The sequence below is a fragment of the Camelus ferus genome, chromosome 6 (genome assembly GCF_009834535.1).
Source record: "Camelus ferus isolate YT-003-E chromosome 6, BCGSAC_Cfer_1.0, whole genome shotgun sequence".
Lineage (NCBI taxonomy): Eukaryota > Metazoa > Chordata > Mammalia > Artiodactyla > Camelidae > Camelus > Camelus ferus.
In genome coordinates, this window is record NC_045701.1 from 34,520,594 (window position 1) to 34,541,416 (window position 20,823).

General features: G+C 35.0%; 1 long non-coding RNA gene across 1 annotated transcript; it reads right to left on the reverse strand.

Moving 5' to 3' along the window:
• Window positions 1-729: 729 nt before the first annotated feature.
• LOC116664209 lies at window positions 730-20,505 on the reverse strand. Its single transcript, XR_004320604.1, has 3 exons — window positions 20,436-20,505; window positions 12,715-12,718; window positions 730-740 (listed from the first exon to the last, which is right to left on the reverse strand). It is a non-coding gene; the product is annotated as an uncharacterized LOC116664209 (long non-coding RNA).
• Window positions 20,506-20,823: the final 318 nt, after the last annotated feature.

Here is a 20,823-nt window from a genome sequence, read left to right on the forward strand (position 1 = left end):
GAAGTCTGCTGACGGGTGGGGCTGTGTTCCCACCCTGTATGTTGTTTGGCCTGAGGCTTCCCTACACGCTGTTGTGTGGGGCTAGGTCTTGGTGCTAATGATCCAATCAAGATGTCGGCCTCCAGGAAAGCTAATGTAGATTAACACCTCTGGAATATCCGCCACCAGCTTTTATGTCCCCTGAGCCGCAGCCATCCCCCATGTCCCATCAAGACCCTCCAAATCCAGCAGGGCCAGGTTCCTATGAAATCACTGCCTCTGCCCTTGGATCTGGTGCATATGAGTTTCCTTGTATGCTTCTCAAGCGAATGGAGTCTCCATTTCCCCCAGCCCCATGAGGCTCCTGGCACCAAGCTCCCTGGCCTTCAAAACCAGATATCCTGAGGTCTCCTTCTCTTCCCAATACCAGGACCTGAGCTGGGGAGCCTGGTGTGGGGCTTAGAGCTCTCACTCCTGTGGGAGGACCTCTGCAACTTAACAAATCTTCAGCTTGTGGGTCACCCACCCAGGGAGCATGGGGCCCAATTATATGGAGAGCACACTCCTCCTACCAACCTGCTGTGGTTGCCTCTGTATGTTTCCAGTTGCGGAAGATCTTTTTTTGCTAGGTTCCAGTCTTCTTTTGATGGTTGTTTAGCATTCAGTTGTGGTTTCGTTGTAGTTGCAAGGAGAGGTAAGCTCTTGGTCTTACCACTCTGCCATCTTGACCGGAACTCCTACTATGACTTCTTTATTGTATTCTTTTGTGTAATTACTGCAGGTTTTTCTCTTGTGGTTATCATGAGGTTTACATAAAATATCTTGATCTTATAACACCCTATTTTACACTTATAGCAAGTTAATTTCAGTGGAATTAATAAACTTTACACTTTGACTACTCTTCCACCCAACACATATTAGATGATTGCTGTTAAAATTTATGTGTTTTTGTATTGTGTAGTTAATGGATTATTGTAGTTGTGGTTATTTCTACTAGTTTAAAATAAATTAAACTAGAGTTTTAAGTGAGTTATGCACTACTATTACCATATTGCAGAATCTAAATTTGACTATATATTTACCATTACCAAAGGGATTAACACTACCTTTTTGTTTTTATGATGTTAATTAGGAGTCTTTTATTTCCACTCAGAGAACTTCCTTCAGCATTCCTTGTAAGGCAGGTGTGGTGGTAATGAACGCTCAGCTTTTATCTGTTGAGGAAAATTTTTATCCTATCTTCGTTTCTGAAGGACAGTTCACTGTGTATAAAATTCTTATTTGACAGTTATTTTCCTTCAGTATTTTGAGTATGTCACCTCATTCTCTCCTGGAATGAAAAATTTCTGTTGAGGAATCTTCCAGTAGTCTTGTGGGGGTTCTCTTGTATATAACTTCTTTCTTTTCTTTTGCTACTCTTAAAATTCTTTATTTGTCTTTGACTTTTGTCTAATTATAATGTGTCTTGGTGTAACCCTATTAAGGTTCAACATGTTTTGGAGTTTTTGGGTCTCATGAATCTGCTATCTATTTCTTTCCCCAGATTGGGAAAATTTTCAGCCATTATTGCTTTAAATATATTTTCTGTCACTTTTTCTTTCTTTTTTTTCTGGAATTTCTATAATGTTAATTTTTTTTTTTTTAATCATGTTCTTTAATTTCTGTAGGCTTTCTTCATTCTTTTTTTCTTTTTTGCTCCTTTGGGCTGTTTCCAGCATCCTGTCATCCAGATCGGTGATGCTTTCTTTTGAATGATTGTATCTACTTTTGAAACTGTTTATTGAATCCTTCAGTTCAATTATTGTATTTTTCACACTCAAGGATTCTTTTTTTTGATACTTGTTGTTTCTTTGTTGGTCTTCTTGTTTTGTTTATGCATTGTTTTCCTAATTTTGTTTAGTTGTTCGTGTTTTCTTACAATTCACCAAACTTTTTTAAGAGGGTTATTCTCAATTCTTTGTCTCATGGTTCATAGATCTCCATTTCTTCGGCATGAGTTATTGGAGCTTTATTAATTTCCTTGGTGGTATCATATTTACCTTATTTTTTTGTGATCCTTGATTCCTTACATTTGTGTCTGTACATTTGAGTAATGGGGCTCCTCTTCCAGACTTCACAGGTTTGCTTTGGCTGAGATAGTTTTTCACCAGTAAGTTCAGTTTGAGTTTCTGGCTTCATCTGCTGATGATGTCCTTGAGCAACAGGGACCTGCTATATGGTCTATTTTTGTATTAGTCAATTCTTTAATCTTTGAGGACTGGGATGGGTGGATATGTGCCACTGATTGAGAATAGCTGGATGGGACTCCTAGCTTGGTTCTCTTCCCAGGTGAGGCTGTAGGGCAGGCTCCACAGTTGCCTTCATTTTCTGGTCAGGCTTATTATATATGGATGGGACTGGGTACTCTGTTCAGTAACAGATGGGGCTATGAATTAGCTTTTCCGCCCTGACAGGGCAGCAGGACAGGACCCAGAGCCTATACAGGTTATTGTTGGAGGACTCAGATCAGTCCAGAGTGTACATTGAATTCCCTGGTCACGTGAGGCCATCAGTTTCGCTCTGGAGACAGGAGAAACCATAGACTGCTCTGTTCTGGTGCCACTTTACGTAGCTGTCAATTAGACTATATAGCTTCCTATATTCTCTGGTTAGTTTCCTAGTTGGATGGACTGAAGGCTGTATTCAGCAATGAGCAGGGCTGTGAATTAGATTCCCTGCCCAAGCACAGTGAGAACGTATTCTAAAGCCAGTAAAGCTTTTTATTTATTGTCTTAACTCAAGACGACCCATGCACCAAGGCCCCTGACTAAACAGGGCCACTGGCTTTCCTCTGCAAACTGTTGACTTTACCCATCTTTTGAATCTAGTACCACTGGGCTGCACTGCTTCCAGGAATTGTCTCTAGCTTTTCTGGTCCTGGGGCTGGAAGACACTTTCCACAGTGGTGGGGCTATATCTCAACTTTCTTGCCTGGGTGGGAGGGGGAGGGACCCCTTCAGACTATTCTAAATTTTCTGAGTAGGCTCCCCAGTTGGGAGGGGCTGGGAGCTACCCTCAGCTTTGGTATAAATTAATCCCTTTGCCTGTGTATAGCGGGCGAAGCCTCCACACCTAGCACTAGCTTTGCTCTTGGGGCAGTTAACTTTGTTTACTCACCTCTCAGCTGGGGCACCACTGGACTGCATTGCTTCCCAGAGTTGTTACTATCCCTTCTGATCAAAAGGGCTAAAGACACTCTCCATAGTGAGTGGGGCTGTGATTCAGCTCCTTGCCTGGGAATGGGCAAACCAGGCTCTAGGGTCAGCAAAACTCCTTGTTTGAGGATCTGAATCAGCAGATGTGCACACCACTGAGTTGACTGGTCAGAGTGTGTTTCCCCACTTGGTTCTGTAGAGGAGCAAAACCTCTGGTTGAGATTACTACTTGAATACTACAGGTATAAACTCAGTCTGCCTAGATCTGTGTGCTGGTTGTTGCAAGCCCCTCCCCTCTTCTCTGTTACAGTCAGAGTCCCAGTGATTGTGCCCCACAGATTCCCCTGCAGTCCCTGTAGTGTGAGATTTGAGTAGAGGCTCCCTCCAAGCAACCCACAATGCTGGGGTTGCTGGTTGTTCCTCGTGGGTTCTCTTTTCCTACCGGAGGAAGTGACGGCTCAGAGGAGAACTCTCTTCATGGTGCTTCATTGGCCTGGCAGGGTAGGGGTGCATCTACTTCTCTTACTCTGTAATGTAGTCTGTCTCAGTTTCTGTGCAGTGTGTGAGGGGTGCTTCAGCCTCACTCTCATGTTCTAAGATTCTTTCAGTTGTGTCTTGTTCTTGAATATTTGTTAGCTGTTTTGTAAGGGAGTGAAGTCAGGAACAACCTCTATTGCTTTCTTGGTGACATCATTCTGTTTTCTTATTCTTGATTTTAAAGCCCATCTTTTTCAGCTTCGTATCTTTCTTCTCAAGCCTTATATGTATATATCACTTTCTGCTTCCTCTGATTAACCCTATAATATGTAATCTTTCCCTGTATTTCTGGTCTCAGTCTTTTTATTGTTTAACACAGTATTTTTCCTGGGAAATGTCCTGTCCTGGCTTCTGGGCAATAACTATTAACTTTACGTGTTTTTCCCTGAAATTCTAATTGTAATTCCCAAGAATTTTCATGATATCTCAAAGCCAAAGTAAACTCAACCCAGTAGAGCTGTTACTTTATCTTCTCTGTTACCCATAAAGGGAACTTCAGTTATCTTTGTGTCTTTCATTGTCCTCACCCCTACCACTGCTAAATTACTAAATTCTATTTGTTCTACCTGCACAGTGGTGCTTTATCAGTTTGTCATTTAATTTCATCGTTCCTCTTATACTGCAGGCAGTGACATCATTTCACACCTAGAATGCTCCAGTGGCTTTCCAGTTGGTATCTCTGGCCTTTTAACATAGTATTCCACCTTTTATGCTTATTCCAGAATTAACTTCTTAAAATGTAGGTTGGAATGCATAACACTTTTTAAATTAAAAACTTAGATGATTGTCTGTTGCCTATAGAATACAGTCATATTTCCTAAAATGACATTCATAGGCTGCTACAGCTGATTTCAGTCTGCTTATTCAGACAGCCTCCGAAAGCATTCTTTCATTAAGTTTAACTTGTAGCCATTTTTCTAAGTGTACCATGAACTTTCATGCCTTCATGCTTTTGGTCCTGATGAACTTGAAATACCTTTTCCCTACTTTCTACCCTGTCACTGAAAACTCATTAATCCTCAGAGGATTAGTTTATTCCACATTGTGTTACAATTGGTTGTCTGCATCCATTTTTGTTTTGTAGACACTTCTAAAGCAGAGATAGTTTTATTCCCAGTTGTATCCTTCACTTCATTTCTTACCACATACCTAACACATAAACTCTTTCTCTCTCTCTTATTAGAACATAGACAGTGTTCATTAAACTTTCTGGAATGTTACTGTGAAGTTATGAGACTTCATAGATTAATAATAGACAGTTTGGCACTTTAATGTATCACTTTTTTATACTGGAATTATTTTACATAGAAAAAAGTATACTTTGGCAAAAAAGGCAGAGTTAGTCATTAAAAAAGGCTGTGTTCATCAACTCCCTTTTCAAGAGCTTGTATAAAGTGCTTAATACTCATATATAAACTGGCTTTCATTGACCAGGGCTCTTCACCTAGCTCCTTCCTCAAGACCATTTCTTTCAGCATATGTAGTCTGCATCTGGTAATTCTTGATGAACTTGACTACCTGAATCACTAAAACTTAGCAAATGGTGGCCTGTGCTGCTTATTCTTTGCTAGTAAATAGTTAAAGTAGTGGGAATAGGGTGTTCGGAAGGGTAATGGAAAGATTATCGAACAGAATGTTTATCAAATGTCAGAAAAACTTTTGTAAACATAAAGCTTAAAGTGAATAAAACTCAAACATTCTTTTAAGTCCAGCATACCTATTATTGATTAAAATGTGTATATCATCTCAAAATATGTTTAAAAAGCGTTTGTTTGTAGTTTAATTTTCAGATGTTTTATTAAAACTATAAATAGAAAAATTTGAAATGGGTAAATAAAAAATGAAAACTTTAATTGTAAGAAAGTAATTATATATCTGCACATATGGGTTTTTTAAACAAAAAATGGGAGCTTACACTGAATTTACTTTTTTATACATATTTTTATGTATAACACATTTTAAACATCTTCCTACAACCATTAAATGCAGTATTATTTTTAATCATTGTAGATTATCTGATTACAGTGATTTACTCTATTTAGTGAATCTGTGAATGGACAGTAGTTAGAATTGATCCTAAGTAAATTGTCTTGTAAGATTTTTAGCCAAGAATTTAGTAGAGTGTATTTGGGAGGACAAGAGCAACAGGGAGAGGGAAAGGATTTGAGAGAAGACACTAAATCCCACATCCTCCCTGGGCATATTTCTAGCTCCAATATCCCTGACTTACATTAACACGAAAAAAAAAGAAAAAAATATAATATAAATATATTCAGCCTGAACATTCAACTGATTTAAAGTCCTTTGATGACTCAAAGCACAGTTCCAGACATCAGAAATGAAATCTCAATCTATGCCAGTTAAATGTTAAATAACTATATTTCATTATTAATACCAATAATATTTTATTCATTACACATACCAAAGAGATCAGAGTTCATTCATTCTTTCATTCATTAAACACAGCTATGACAGCCTTGCTGTGTCCCTAGAATGGGAGGAAAAGAGAAAAATGAATATTATCATTTTTAGTGTGGGAAGTAGGAAATGGAGGCAATTTGGGTGGGCAAGTCCAAGTAACTCTTACTTTCTCTTTTAGTGCCCAAATGATCAGAATTCCTTTAGCTGGGCCTGCTGCTTATCTAATCAAGCTGTTCTACTTCCTGTGTTTCAAACTGCCTTGTATGTCCTCATTCCAGATTTTGGTCATGTTCTTTCTTTGCAGAAAATGATTTGCTTTCTGTCAATGCAGACTCAATTATTCATTAAATTTTTCCTTGGTCCCTTGCTGAAAGTTTTCCAAACTACATTTCAGGGTTTGCTCTTTACCTGGAATAGATACTTTTTGCAGTGGAAATGAAACAACTTCCATGCTTTAAAAAATCTAACAACCCTTGGAAATTCTTATTTAAGTAATTTTGAGAGGTTTCACTATAGCAGGATTTAAATACATTAATGTAGCAGTAACATGGAGGATTCTCAGACCCCCAGTTGTACTTACTGCCAGAACTTTATACTACTCATTTGTAGAACTATCCCAATTATAATTTAAATAATTATTTGTTGAACTCATATATCGCCCATAGGTTGTAGCTCCTTGAAGGCAGGTACCTTTTTCATCTTCTTTTCTGTATTGCAGAGTGAACATAGTTTATGGCATAAAGTAGGAACTACAAAATATAGGTTAAATGAATAAATAATGGATCTTCAAGAGCAGGATAGAATGTATAGTATTTGCCAGATATATCTGACCAAGGAACCTTTTTTTTTGGTGTATCTATTAATACTTCATCCTACTAATTTTTCTACTTGGATCTCGTGCAGGCACTTTAAGTGCATGAAGTCCAAATTAAGGAGATCATCTTGTGTACTGTGTCTAGTTGTCCTTTTTTGTTCCCTGTGTCAGAAATGTCACCATTGTCTCAGGTGTCTAAATGAAAACATGGCAATCATCCTTCAACTTTTTTCACTCTCATCCACATTTCATCAACTCCCAACTCCTTTTGCTTTCTCTGAATTTGCTTTTTTTTTTTTCATCTCTAAGACCTTAGTCCAAGACAAGAAAATATATCTCACAGTAGTCTTGTAACTTGTTTTCTCTGCTGCCACACAATCACTTATCACATCATGACAGTCAGAAGTTTTTTCTTGTAAATTTCTTGTTTAAAGTATTTTTGTGACTTAAAAAATTTTTTTTTACTAATCTCTGCTTATCTCTTGATTTCACCATTTTACTCCCTGAGTCACTCTCCACTCTAGTTCTGTTGAACATTTTTGGTTCCTCAACGCCAGCATGTTCTTGTTTTAGCTTCTAACTAATTATCCTTTTTCCTTTTTTCTAACTAGACTAGGATAACTATGGAAGCAAGACCTCTTCTAACCCATTACACCTGAATATTTTACATCTGGCCAGTGTCTAGCAGAGCTTGTATACTTCTCAGGGCTTTTGCATTTGCTGTTTCCCCTGCTTACAGTGCTCTTCCCCCAGATATCCTCCAAGCTCTCTCCTTTACCTCCTTGAGTATTTACTTAAGTATTACCTTCTTAAATCTTTGACCATATTATGGTACCCTCTTCCCTGTCCCTGCCCATCTTCCTTTATTATTTTATTTTGTCTCTATTATGGACTGAATGTTGTATTCCCTCCAGAATTCATATGCTTAAATCTTAACCTCTAATGTGATGAGTATTAGAATATGGGGCTTTTGGGAGTTAATTAGGTCACAAGGGTGGAGACCTCATGAATGGTATTAGTGCCTTTATAGGAAGAGACACGGAAAAGTTGATTTCTCTTTCTGCCGTGTGAGGATATAATAAGATGACCATCTGTAAATGAGAAAGAAGGCCTTTACAGAGAACCAGACCATTCTGGCCCCCTGATCTCAGACTTCCAGCCTCTAGAACAATGGAAATTGAACATTTGTTGTTGAAGCCATCTAGTTTATGGTATTCTGTTACAGAGGCTGGATAATCTCTCTGGAGCTCAGCTGATCTGGAGAGAGCTGAGCTGTCAGGTCTCATAGTAGCCGACTAAGACTGCAAGCCAAAGTGAAAGTAACAGTTAACGCTTTAATCACTTAATGCTGTAGCATAAGCAGGAAGCTAAACAGGAGAAAGTATGGACTCCCTCCTGTTACATTTTCCCTGTGGAAAATGCGCTGGTCTGTGGTCAGGTAGATCAGCATGGATGTGGGGGTTGTTTTACTGCTGAATAAGCTCTGAACAAAAGGTTCCTAAAGTTTTATGGACCTAAGGAGTAGAGGGGAAAGGGAGAAAAAGACTAAGACTGGAAAAATACTGAATATTGACTGATTCAAAGTGGAGAAAAGTGTCTTTGGAGTCTCTTACCTCCATTTCCCAGAGGTGCCTGGAGAAAACCTCAGCTGCAGGCTCTTGATAAAGAAGCCTTGGAATGAAGGTACTTGGGCTGGGAATGGGGATATGCATAAGAGCATTGCTGGGCAAAGTGGGCTGAGACCTCGATTGCAATGCTTTTCTGACTGCAGTGCATTGGTTTTTGCACCTAGTCTCAGTTGGGGAGGGCATATTTCCTCCATGAGGCCTACAAGGTAAAGCCTTTATAATTGCCTGTGGTCTGGCCTGAAAAATGGCACATAGATTTTTAACCAGGAACCAGAGTCCTTGGTCTGCCTAGAATGTGCTGTATGTTACAACTATATATTTTAATTATTTTCTGTATACTTTAATTACAATATAAGCTTCATGTGGGCAGGGGAATTTTCTTATTTGCTGTTGTATTGCTAATGCATAGAAAGGTACCTGGAATATGTAATTAACATTTGTTCAATGAATTTGTGTTATTAATATATGCATTTTTTTCTTCACAATTAAACTGTAAATTCCCTTGAGGTTTGAGAACTTGTGACAGATTTCTTATTTATGTGTGTTCTACTTCTCACCTAAATTAGATAGTCTAGCTGTTAAAATATTCTTCTCTAGATTTGTAATTTTTACTCTACATCTTAAGATAACACTTTAGAGTTATAATGACTGAGTTCAATCGCCACCTGAAATATTTTAAAACAGTGCAACATAGCTTCCTAAATTTTCTCTTTCCTTGTAAATATTTCTTTTCCTTTTAACCATTTATCACATGAGAATGGAGTTGTCATTGGTTATTTTTGTGTCAACTTTGCTAGGTCATGGTACCTAAATATTTGACCAAACATTAATCTAGATGTTGCTTGAAGATTATTTTTAGATGATATTAACATTTAAATCAGTAGACTTGAGTAAAAGAAATTGAACCTTCATAATGCAGGTGGGCCTCATCTAATCAGTTGAAGTCCTTAAGAAAAAGACTGACCTCCACTAAGGAAGAGCGAATTTTGCCAGCAGACTTCCTTTAGACTTGAACTGCAACATCAGCTGTGCCCTGGGTCTCCAGTCTGGTAGCCTACTCAGCAGATTTGGGCAGTCTCCATAACTGTGTGATTGCATGAGCCAGTTTCTTAAAATCTCTTTCTCTCTCTCTCTATGCATATGATATAGATATAGATATACATATAGATGATATAGATATAGGTCTAGATATAGATATAATTACATGCATCCTATTCATTCTGTTTCTCTGGAGACATTTGACTAACACAGGAGTCTTTTTTTTTTTTTTTAACTATACTGTTTACTTTCTTCCAGAACCACTACTGTTTATAAGTGTTCCACTTAATTAATGTATGGCTGCCAAGCAGATACAGTGCTCCACTTATGTTCTTAAAATGTAAGGTCCAGGGATATTGTTGACTTCCTTGCTAAATACATTTATGTAAATACAATATAAGTGTGCAGTATATTTGTTGGCTCATATTAAATCTCTCACTAATTAAAAATTGTCTAACTTTAACATTTGTTTTATTCTAGGAATTGTCTTAGGAACTGTAAATATTGAACTAAAAGGTATCGTTCCATTCCTCAAAGGACATGGATATTTCTCTCCTATTCACCATCTTTGCTATTCTGTAATCGTGAAGTTTACTTTTTAAACTGAGGTATTAGATTTTATATTTATCCTCTAGAATTCCTTCTTGCTCGGTTTAATCCATTGTTCCAACCCTTAAAATGAAAAAATAAATTGGTTTTTCAATCTTAATTCTCTTATTCAATATCTGGCTATTTCTCCAAATTAATGCACACCTTTTCTGTGTATACATCCTTTTTTTCAACTCAGAATTGTGGATAAGACTCATAACAGGTTAAAAAATAAGCCATATAATCATCATGGTTTGAGAATAATCGTCCAGCTAATACATATCCACATAATTTACAAATATCTTCTCCATATCTATCTTGTCCAAAAAGACATCAACAAAGCACTGCATTAAATGCCTCATTGAAATGCAGATTCACTATGTCTATATAATTTAATTAATTTGATATAATTTATTCTTAGTGAACTTAAAAAGTCGTTCTTGGTGATTGCTCCTTTGTTTTCTAGGTGTTCATGAGCCATCTGTCTAACTATACATCTTGGAATTTTGCTTAGAATTGATGGAATATTTCATGATGTGTAACTTCACTATGTATATTAAATTTTACATAGAAATTGGAAAAACATTGACCTGTATATCATTTTATACAACTCTTCCCAGTCACCACACTTATAAAGTTACTTCTTACACTGATAATGTAATTATATGCAGAATAAAGATTGTCCTGTGGTACTCAAGCCCAGGAATGCACCTGTATTTGTGAACCACATATTAGTTCATTTGAAGAGAACCAAATATGTTCTCTCCATCTCTACACGTTATCGGTTTTCCTCTTCACATGACCTTTTTTCTTTTCTTTTTTGGCAGAGATAATTTCCATGTTTCTTAGTTCATAGTTAGATAATGGCTACTACCAATAACTCTCAAAATTATATCCTCTCTATTTCAGAAAGTAGCCTATTTTAAGCAGAAATCTCTTATGCTGTATTCTGTGTAGAAAAGATTGTTTCACTTGATTAAGGTTTCCATGTCTGGATTAATCAGTTTTTTTTTCAGGAAGTGGAGTTACACTTAACGAACATGGCTATCCTGTTAATCATGTGAATGGTAGGAGTTAGAGTTCCCAGAACTAGAGGAAATGTACAGTCAACCCAGTAGATATCCATTATACATGGAGTCTCATTTAGATATCGAAAGATGAGAAACTGAGGACAGCCTAGACACATGAAGCCTGGTATTGGAAATACAGTAACTGAGGCCACTCCCTGTCATTCCTGGGCTATCTGGTCGCTCATTCACACTTTTCTCTATATGCATGTCTTATGGTCTTGATGCTCTCAGAATACCTGCGTACTTTGGCCACTCATGGCCTTTGCTCCTCTGTGACATCAGATTGCAAGTGGCTTAGACTTTGCAAAATGTTGACCACTGCCTGACTTAAAATGACTCTTCGGTTTTAGAACTTACTTTTATGAGTAGTTATTGTTTCTGAGTCTGTTCGATTATATCCTTAAAGAGAGAGTTGCCAGTGGATTGGCTGGGGTTTTTTTGTTAGATGCCCACTGCTGAGAAAGGAACAAAAGCAGGGCAAGCATATTGACTGAGGTTTTTGCTTGTATAAAATATAATTTATGTTTTCATGGACACTTAAATTTACCTCTTACTATAGGAATAACTACTTAGTGTCTTTTATTAGCATCTGGTTTATCCTTACTAGTATAAAACTGTATTTTCATCATAGAGAATGTGAGCATTAATCACCTATGCTTATTTACTATTTTTGGTTAGTGCTAAATGATTAGCATCAGGTACTGAAATTAACAATTTCTCTTAAAAAAATACCCTGAACATAGCTGACAGATCTTTTTATTATCTTTAGTTATATAAGTAAGTCTATATTGGACTTTATGTTTCTGATTTCCTAATCTGTAAAGTGGTTATTGAAACACCTCTATGTGAACAACTTAGCATCTTGTTTTCACATAAAAGATGTTCAAAATATAACCCTTTCCTTCTGTTACAGCGTATGGAGGAAAATATAGCTGTTAGTTTCCTTTATATAGCTTTTCCTTTTGTGTCTGCTTTGTTGTACCTATTTATAATTTTCTTATCAGAATTTGTTTTCAGCACCTCTAATCCTTTTAAAAGACTAAGGTCATGGAATCACTTAGATCTCCTTTCTAAAATTTTTGAAATTTGCTTTTCTAAAGTCCTAAAGTTCTAAAGGTACCTGTCAGACTGTGCTGAATGTTTTCTTTCTTGGCTATTTCAAGCACTAAGATGACAAGTTGACTTTCTCCCAAGGTTCCTGTCAGTTGAATTTCATGAACTGATTCTTTCTTTTTGGTCAAAATTAAGTCCAGAGAAATAGTCCCTCATTGCTTCATCAAATAGCTGAGAGAAGAAGTTTTCAGCAAAATGAGACTTCTAGCAGGTGTCTGGTTTATTGACCTCTCAGCTGTAACCTGCCTAACCTAGTTCGTTCTCACATCAGTATTATTTATGCTCCTCACTCCTTTAATTCTCAGTATACTGTTGTGCACTGTTTCTCAGACTGGTCTGAAGATGCACTTGCATGGTTCATGAATGCTCTATAGAGATGTAAAATTTTATGTTTTATTTTTATCATAATCTAAAAGTTAATGTAATCACTTTCTGGATTATGATTTAAATTCCTGGATTTGCATCCATACTTATGATTTCATAGATGTCAGGTAATCACGTAAAGTGACACTATTTTAATATTATTGTGCTGATAAAATAAGTAGAGCTGCCACTAAGATGGTGTCTCTTACAGTCAAAATGAGAATAATCACATATACATTGTTTAAAAATTATTTTATCTGTTATAAACACATAATTTATATTTTTGTAAAATAAATTTGCAACTAAGTGGCATTTTCATGAATAAAAATTTAATTTCTTAAATTTTTCAGATGAAAACATTGGTTTGACATCATGAAAAACTGCTCTACTAGTTCAGTTTTCACTGACTTGAGAACAAAGATGGACTTAACATGTGAATAATATATCCTCAGCACATGAAGGGCATGCTGTTCCATGGGAATAAAGATGCTGAGGATTTTGGAGAGGAAAAAGTAGAAGAATTGAATCATCACATGGCACACATAAAATAACTTAAAGCATAACAATTCATTTCATATCTATCTTGATTTATTTAAAGAAAACAAATGTTCCATTAAATAATGTTGAATATTGGTGGTGACATTGGCCATTGTTTTAATTTAGACCAAACTTTATAAATAATAACTTTATAATTGTGCTAGAATTGGAATAGGTCTTGGAGTTTAAATGGTGAGAATAGGGAATTATTTGTCGCCCTCCTGGTGGAGCTCTTTTGGCAAAGTCAGGAGCATCATTCGAGCCTGAGACGACTGCCGTGGTACTTTTTACCCCATGATACAGTGCTATCTCCTGAGATGATAGTTGAATGAAGCAACTTCTTTCTACTCCCCTGCTACCACTTATACAGCTGCTCTGGATTAATCACTCTAATATCAAGTTTGTGGTTAATAGTTAAAGGGCTAACATAGAAATACTGTACCTCTGAATATAGGTTTATTTAACAGAAAGTTTCAAAGCAGCACAGCTGTCATTGTGAGTGGCTTAGATGTGTGTGAGAGAATGGGGGAAGAAGGTGAGGTAAAGGTAGAGAAATAAAAGATTTGTCAGGAAGAGAAAGAAGAGTAGGAAGGAGAAAAAGAAGGAAAAAAGGAAGATGAGAGAAAGAAAGAAGGAAAGAAGTGAAAAATACGAAGACTACAAATTCATATTGAAATTGAGATTAATAATATAACCTAAAGTAATTCGAAAATTACATTGTTAATTAAACCAAGATAGAATATATACTTTATTATTTTCTAATATTTTATTTTTTCAGTTCCTCCTTGTTTTTCTTCATAATTGAATAATATGTTCCAGTAATTCATTTTTTAAAATATTTAGATTATGAGGTAATCATTACACTTCATGATGGGTACAGATACTAGTTAAAATTTCAAGTCACACATCTGGTAATAAAGCTAAAGGAAAAGTCAAAAATTTTAGGCCTGAGTGTGTGAAATTTATTGTCAGTCAGAATTTATTCATTCAGTCAGAAAAGCAGTTTCCAAAAGATAACAATTAACACCTGATTCTCATAACTAATTAATACACTTTGAAATGTTATTTGATCTTACAAGTAATTATGAATAAAATTAAAAATAATTTCATCTGAGGCACTGGAGAATATATAAGGAGAAAAAAAGTAGTAAATTTAGAAAAAGTTAACTGAAATAAAATAACATAATAATAAATCTGAATTAGATACATTTTCTCATTAAAACACATAGTTTCAGTTTAAATCAGATATTTTCTTTAAAGACTGATGTTTGCAGGAGATATTTGAAAAATGAAGTGATTAACATATAAGTATATTATGTAAGCAAATGTCTGATAAAAATGCAAAATTGTTTTAGTAATAATAATGTTAAATAAATTAGTCATTTTATTTAGCTTAAGTCTAAATCAAAGGGGCACTGAAGACTTCTTGTAAGCTAACCTGATAAAAGATTAATATGTAAAAACTAAGATAAGATCAAAACTAAAACATCTATAAGAAACAAAGAAATGTCTTTTATAAAGATAGCAAAAAAAACCCTGTAATGCTGAACAAGAAATATAAATACTCTATTACAAGTGGTTTCTCAGGTCTTTGAAGAAAATTATGCTTTGAGGAGAGTTAACTATTTGAAAATAAAATTAATTGGTATCTGTTTTTGTTGTGCTCACAATATAAATTAAATTTAGGATGAGTTATTGATCTAAATTGGTCAAATAATTGGGGATATGCAGCCCACAATATCAGACTCTAGCAGATTCACAGTAAGCATTATTTTAAAAGTCCTAAGCTTTTTGTTCATTCTGAAACTTAACCTAATTTAACCGAACATTTTTTACAGACTTATTTGTTCATGGAATTTTTTTCTTCATAATAATGTTGTATTAACTTGCTATTTAACTAAAACTGTGCCGAGATAACCTTGGCAAATTCTGTGCTGAAAACAGATAATCACTATTCTTTTTTTTTTTTCTGTAAGAGTTAGCTAGTGCTACAAAATGAGATAAATGTATAGATTTTGGAATGAATATTGTCAAAATCATTATTGGTTTGCTGATAATAAGTTAACTACCTGAGAAGACCAAAAGGATCAATTCAAAACCTGTTGGACCTAATGAGTGAGTTCTGTGAAATAGCCTTTTATAAAATCAGTATTCACATCAGTATCATTTCTGTACACCAATAAGAAACAATTAGAAAATTTGAGAAATATATTCTATTCATGATATCATTGGAATTAAAGTTCTTGAGGAATTTTGTAGGACCTCCATATTAAAACAAGGAAAAATTGCACAAAACTGTATTTAAAGACATTATAAATAAAACTTCACTATATGCAGCAACATAAGTGGCAATAAACTTCTAGAACCCTATTCTAATTCTTCCTGGCCTGCTTTCTTAGTTTAGACAAAACTTCTCTTTAACATGAGATGCTTAAGGAAAAGACACTCACTCATCAGAGTAAGACCAACTTCCTCCAAGTTCCTTCAGCCAGAAAAAAGGAGGATCTACCTTTCATTGTGATCAGTCAGAGAGGAGTGAGATTCTAATTATATACTCAGTTACTTTATTCCTCTTCAGGATGAAAGTTCAAAAATTCATACCATTTTATTTGTTGGCTAAGTTGTGCTGCCTAGTAAAATTTGTCCTTGATTTATAATGTGTTTTGAACGAAGGCATGACATGTCCTGAAATTTCCATACACAGTATAATTTTTAGTTTTTTTCGAAAAGGGGAAAATCATAATATATTGCAGAGGAAATGTCTGCAATAAACAAAGTCATAACTTAATAAAGTCAACTACCTTATCATTTCTTATTTCACCAAAGTTAAAGAACTTAAAATTTCTTCTAAATTTTAATCCAAATTGAAACAATTTTTTGTGGGTACAACTGGACAAAATATAATATATATTTTGAAGAATAATCACAGAATACCCAAGGAAACATTGAATACTGAAATTAGTAATTAAAAATATGCAAACAGAACAAGTATATCAGTGAAAATAATAGTGCATGATATAGAACTTTGTATGTAAAGAACTTCTTAATAATGTTGACTTCTCAAGCAGTATAAAAAGAAAGAATATATAATAAGTGGTATCGGGTCATCTTTGGGAAACAGCACCTTTTGATTCCTCTTATCTTTGTCATGAACATTAAATAAATACAAATGATTTTCAGTAAGAGCACCTTCCATGATTTAATGTTAACATGAGCTCACCGGCTGTGTGTTCGCTTATTTTACAGTTGGCAGTTTGTTTTGTAGAAAGCATTTATCAAATAAATATACATGTGTGCACATGATGTGGCAGATACGGGGCTTTGGCAGCGAACACACTTGTACAATTTTACAATGAAGTCATGTGCAAGCCTGCATCTAAAATAAACAGGTGCGAGCCACAAACTTCATAATTAATGACCCTGTCATAAGAACTTCATTTATGTGGTTTATTTGAAGGTTGCACAACAAATGGGCTTACTTAGCTGCACCAGTCTGTCATTGGTGTTCCAGTGATTTAAAACTTCAGCGTATATAACAGATTTTATGTATTTAATTAAACAAATAATTAAAACATCACAAGCTTCAATATCCTCATATGTGTAATATGAATAATAAAACCTTCCTCATTGGAATTAAATAAGACTGCGTGTATAGTATACACTGGCATGTATTAGGCACTTAAGCATGAAATTTTCTTCTCTCTCTCTCTCTAACCTGAACGACCTGTCCATTTCTACCGATTGCCTAGTATAAGTAACAGTAGGTTAATCGGAGACTGTTCCATGCAGATAATGTATTTTAATCTTGATATGTAACAAATGGAAGTTAAGTAACTCATAATTTTTTTCCTTTTTTGTTATTAACCTAACAGATCTACTAACCCAAAGAATCCACACTAACAGGTATAGTTTACACAATGAAACAATGGGAGAGCCCTAAATCCAACATTCAGTTTGCTTAACTGTAGCTCTGACCCTGACCCTTAACCTTCTAGCTTACTGAGATGAATATGGCATGTACCATATTGAAAATTCAAAAGTCAGAAAATTTGCATTTGCATTTCTGAGTATTCAATTTGGTTTTGTTAGTCCAGAACTGTGCAAAATATTAAATTACTATTATCTAGAATTCTTGTTTCAGTCCCTCTCAAATGCTGTTCTCTTCTCCTGCAGTATTCTTCTTCTACCACTAGTGCTCATCTCAATTTATCTGCTTATATTCTACTCAAACTTAAGTTCTTAAATTAGGCTCTATTTCCCTGGGAAGTCTTTTGTGATTCTGCCAAACCTAGATAATATACTTACTCCTTTCATGTACTTCCATAGAATCTTGAGCTTCCTTATCCAAGACATTTCTCAAATTGTATTGAAATTAGTTTTCTTTTATTATAATCTGCATACTGGACAGTAAGGTCTCTGAGCTCGGGGAACTGCTATGTTGTTTACCATTGTCCCTTTATTACTATGCTTAGATTATGCACAATATAGATATTCAATTAATAATTTTTGAACTGAGACTCATTAGGAAAAGGATGCCTATGGGATTCAATCCAGTATAAAATCTGGGAAGAGAAATGTGTAAATCTAAATTATAAATGCAAATCAGCATTTGGGAGCCTTTTTTGACTTTTAAACTATTTAACCTATTATATTCAGTCTCTGTAGTGAGGATTTGATGTACTGAATAAGACTAAGTGATGCCTTGCAAAAAACATTTACTAGTACATAAATGTTTAGTGGACAATTTATTGATTTTTATTTTAAGATTTTAAACTTTTTTATTGATATGCAATTGATGTACAATATTATGTTAGGTTCAAGTGTACTATGTAATGATTTGACATTTGCATACATTATGAAATGATCACCATTAGTCCAGTAACCATCTGTTTCTACACAAAGTTATTATATTATTAAGCACAATCTTTATGCCATATATTACATCCCTATGAATTAATTTATTATATAATTGGAAATTTGTACCTCTTAATTCCCTTTACCTCTTTTGCTCCCCACTCCGCCCTCTTGAGAGTCACCCATTTGTTCTCTGAATCTGTGAGTCTGTTTCTGTATTCGTTTGTTCCATTTGTTTTTTAATGAGAGCATGTGGTATTTGTCTTTCTCTGAGTTATTTCACTGTGCTTAATACTCTCTAGATACACCCATATTGTCACAAAGTCAAGATTTTATTTTCTTATGGCTAATACTCCATGTGTGTGTGTGTGTGTGTGTGTGTGTGTGTGTGTATGTGTATGTGTATGTATCTCACATCTTCAATATCCATTTGCCTGTTGATGGATGCACTTAGGTTGCTTCCATATCTTGGCTATTGTAAATAATGCTTCAGTGAACAGTAGAGTGCATATATCTTTTCAAATTAGTGTTTTTGTTTCTTTAGGTAAGTACCACAAGTGAAATTACTGGGTCATATGGCAGTTCTATTTTTAATTTTTAAGGAATGCTCATACTGTTTTCCATACTGGCTGCACCAGTTTATAATCACACCAACAGTGTATGAGGGTTGCCTTTTCTCCAAGTATTCAGCAACATTTGTTATTTGTTGTCTTTTTGATGACAGCCATTCTGACAGGTGTGAGGTGGTATCTTATTGTGGTTTTAACTTACATTTTCCTGATGATTAGTGATGTTGAGCATCTTTTCATGTGTCTGTTGGCCATATTTCTGTCCTCTTTGGAAAAACATCTATTCAGTTTCTCTACCCATTTAAAAAAAATTTTTTTTCCTGTGGGGAAGATAAACAGGCTTATTTATTTTTCAGAAGAAGTACTGGGGATTGAACCCAGGACCTCGTACATGCTAAGCGTGCACTTTAGCATTTGAGCTATCACCCCCACCCTACCCATTCTTTTTTAAATTGGGTGTTTGGGTTTTTTTGATGTGTTGTATGAGTTCTTGTATATTTTGGATATTAACCCCTTATGGGATATCATTTGAAAATATCTTCTCCCATCCAGTAGGTGGCTTTTTAATTTTATTGATAGTTTCCTTTCCTGTGCTGAAGATTTTTAGTTTGATGTAGTCACATATGTTTATTTTAGCTTTTGTTTCCCTTGGATGAAGAGACACTGAAGAAAATATTGTTAAGACCAGTGTCAGAGAGCATACTGTATGCTTTCTTCTTGAAGTTTTATGGCCTTACATTTAAGTCTTTAATGCATTTTGAGTTTATTTTTATATGGTATGAGAAAATGTTGTAATTTCATTGTTTTATGTGTAGTTAGCTGTCCAGTTTTCACAGCACCACTTATTGAAAAGACTGTCTTTCCCCTATTGTATGTTCTTGCCTCCTTTGTCATAATTAGTCAACCATAAGTGCATAGGTTTATTTCTGGACTTTCTAGTCTTTTCCTTTACTCTATGTATCTCTTTTTGTGCCAGCACCATACTGTTTTGATTACTATAGCTTTGTAGTATAGTCTGAAGCCAAGGAGTGTGATTCCTCCAGCTCTTTTCTTCTTTCTCAAGATAGTTTTGGCTATACAGAGTGTTTTGTGTTTCCATAGAAATTTTAAAATTATTTGTTCTCCGATCTGTAAAAAATGTCATTGATATGTTGATAGAAATTGCATTAAATCTTTAGGTTGACTGAGGGAGTATAGTTATTTTAACAATATTAATTCTTCCAATAAATGAGCATAGAAAATCTTTCCATTTGTTTGTGTTTTCTTCAGTTTCTTTAATTAATGTCTTACAGTTTTTTGACTATAATTCATTTACCTCTTTGGTTAGGTATTTCTAGGTATTTCAATCTTTTTGATACAATTATAAATGGAATTTCTTAATGTCTGTTGTTAGTGGATAGAAATGGAACAGATTTCTATATATTAATTTTGTATCCTGCAGCTTTACTTAATTAATTTTTTAGTTCTAATACTTTTTGGGTGGTGTCTTTAGGATTTTCTGTGTATGGTATTATGTCATCTGCAAACAGTGACAATTTTACTTCTTCCTTTCCAATTTTGATTCCTTTTATTTCTTTTTGTCCTCTGATTGCCATGGTTTGGACTTCCAAAGCTATGTTGAATAAAAGTCGCAAGATTGAGTATCCGTTTTTTGCTCCTGAACTTAGAGGATATGCATTCAAATATTTACTGTTGAAGAGGATATTGGCTGTAGGTTGGTCATATATTACCTTTAGTATGTTGGGGTATATTTCCTCTATACCTACTATGTTGAGAGTTTTTCTCATAAATGGATGTTGATTTTTTTCAAAAGCTTTTTCTTCATCTGTTTGATGATCATTTTTTAGTAGGGGACTTTAATACCCCACTTACATCAATGGACAGTTCATCTAGGCAGAAAATCAGTAAACGCTGGCCTTAAACAATACATTAGACCATGTAGCTTTAATAAATATATATAGAACATTCTATTCAAAATTAGCAGCACAGTTTCAACAACACATGAAACATCCTCCAGTACAGTCACATGGTAGGCCACAAGAGAAATCTCACTAAATTTAAGAAGACTGAAATTATATCAAGCATCTTTTCCCAACCACAATGCTATGAGGTCAGAAA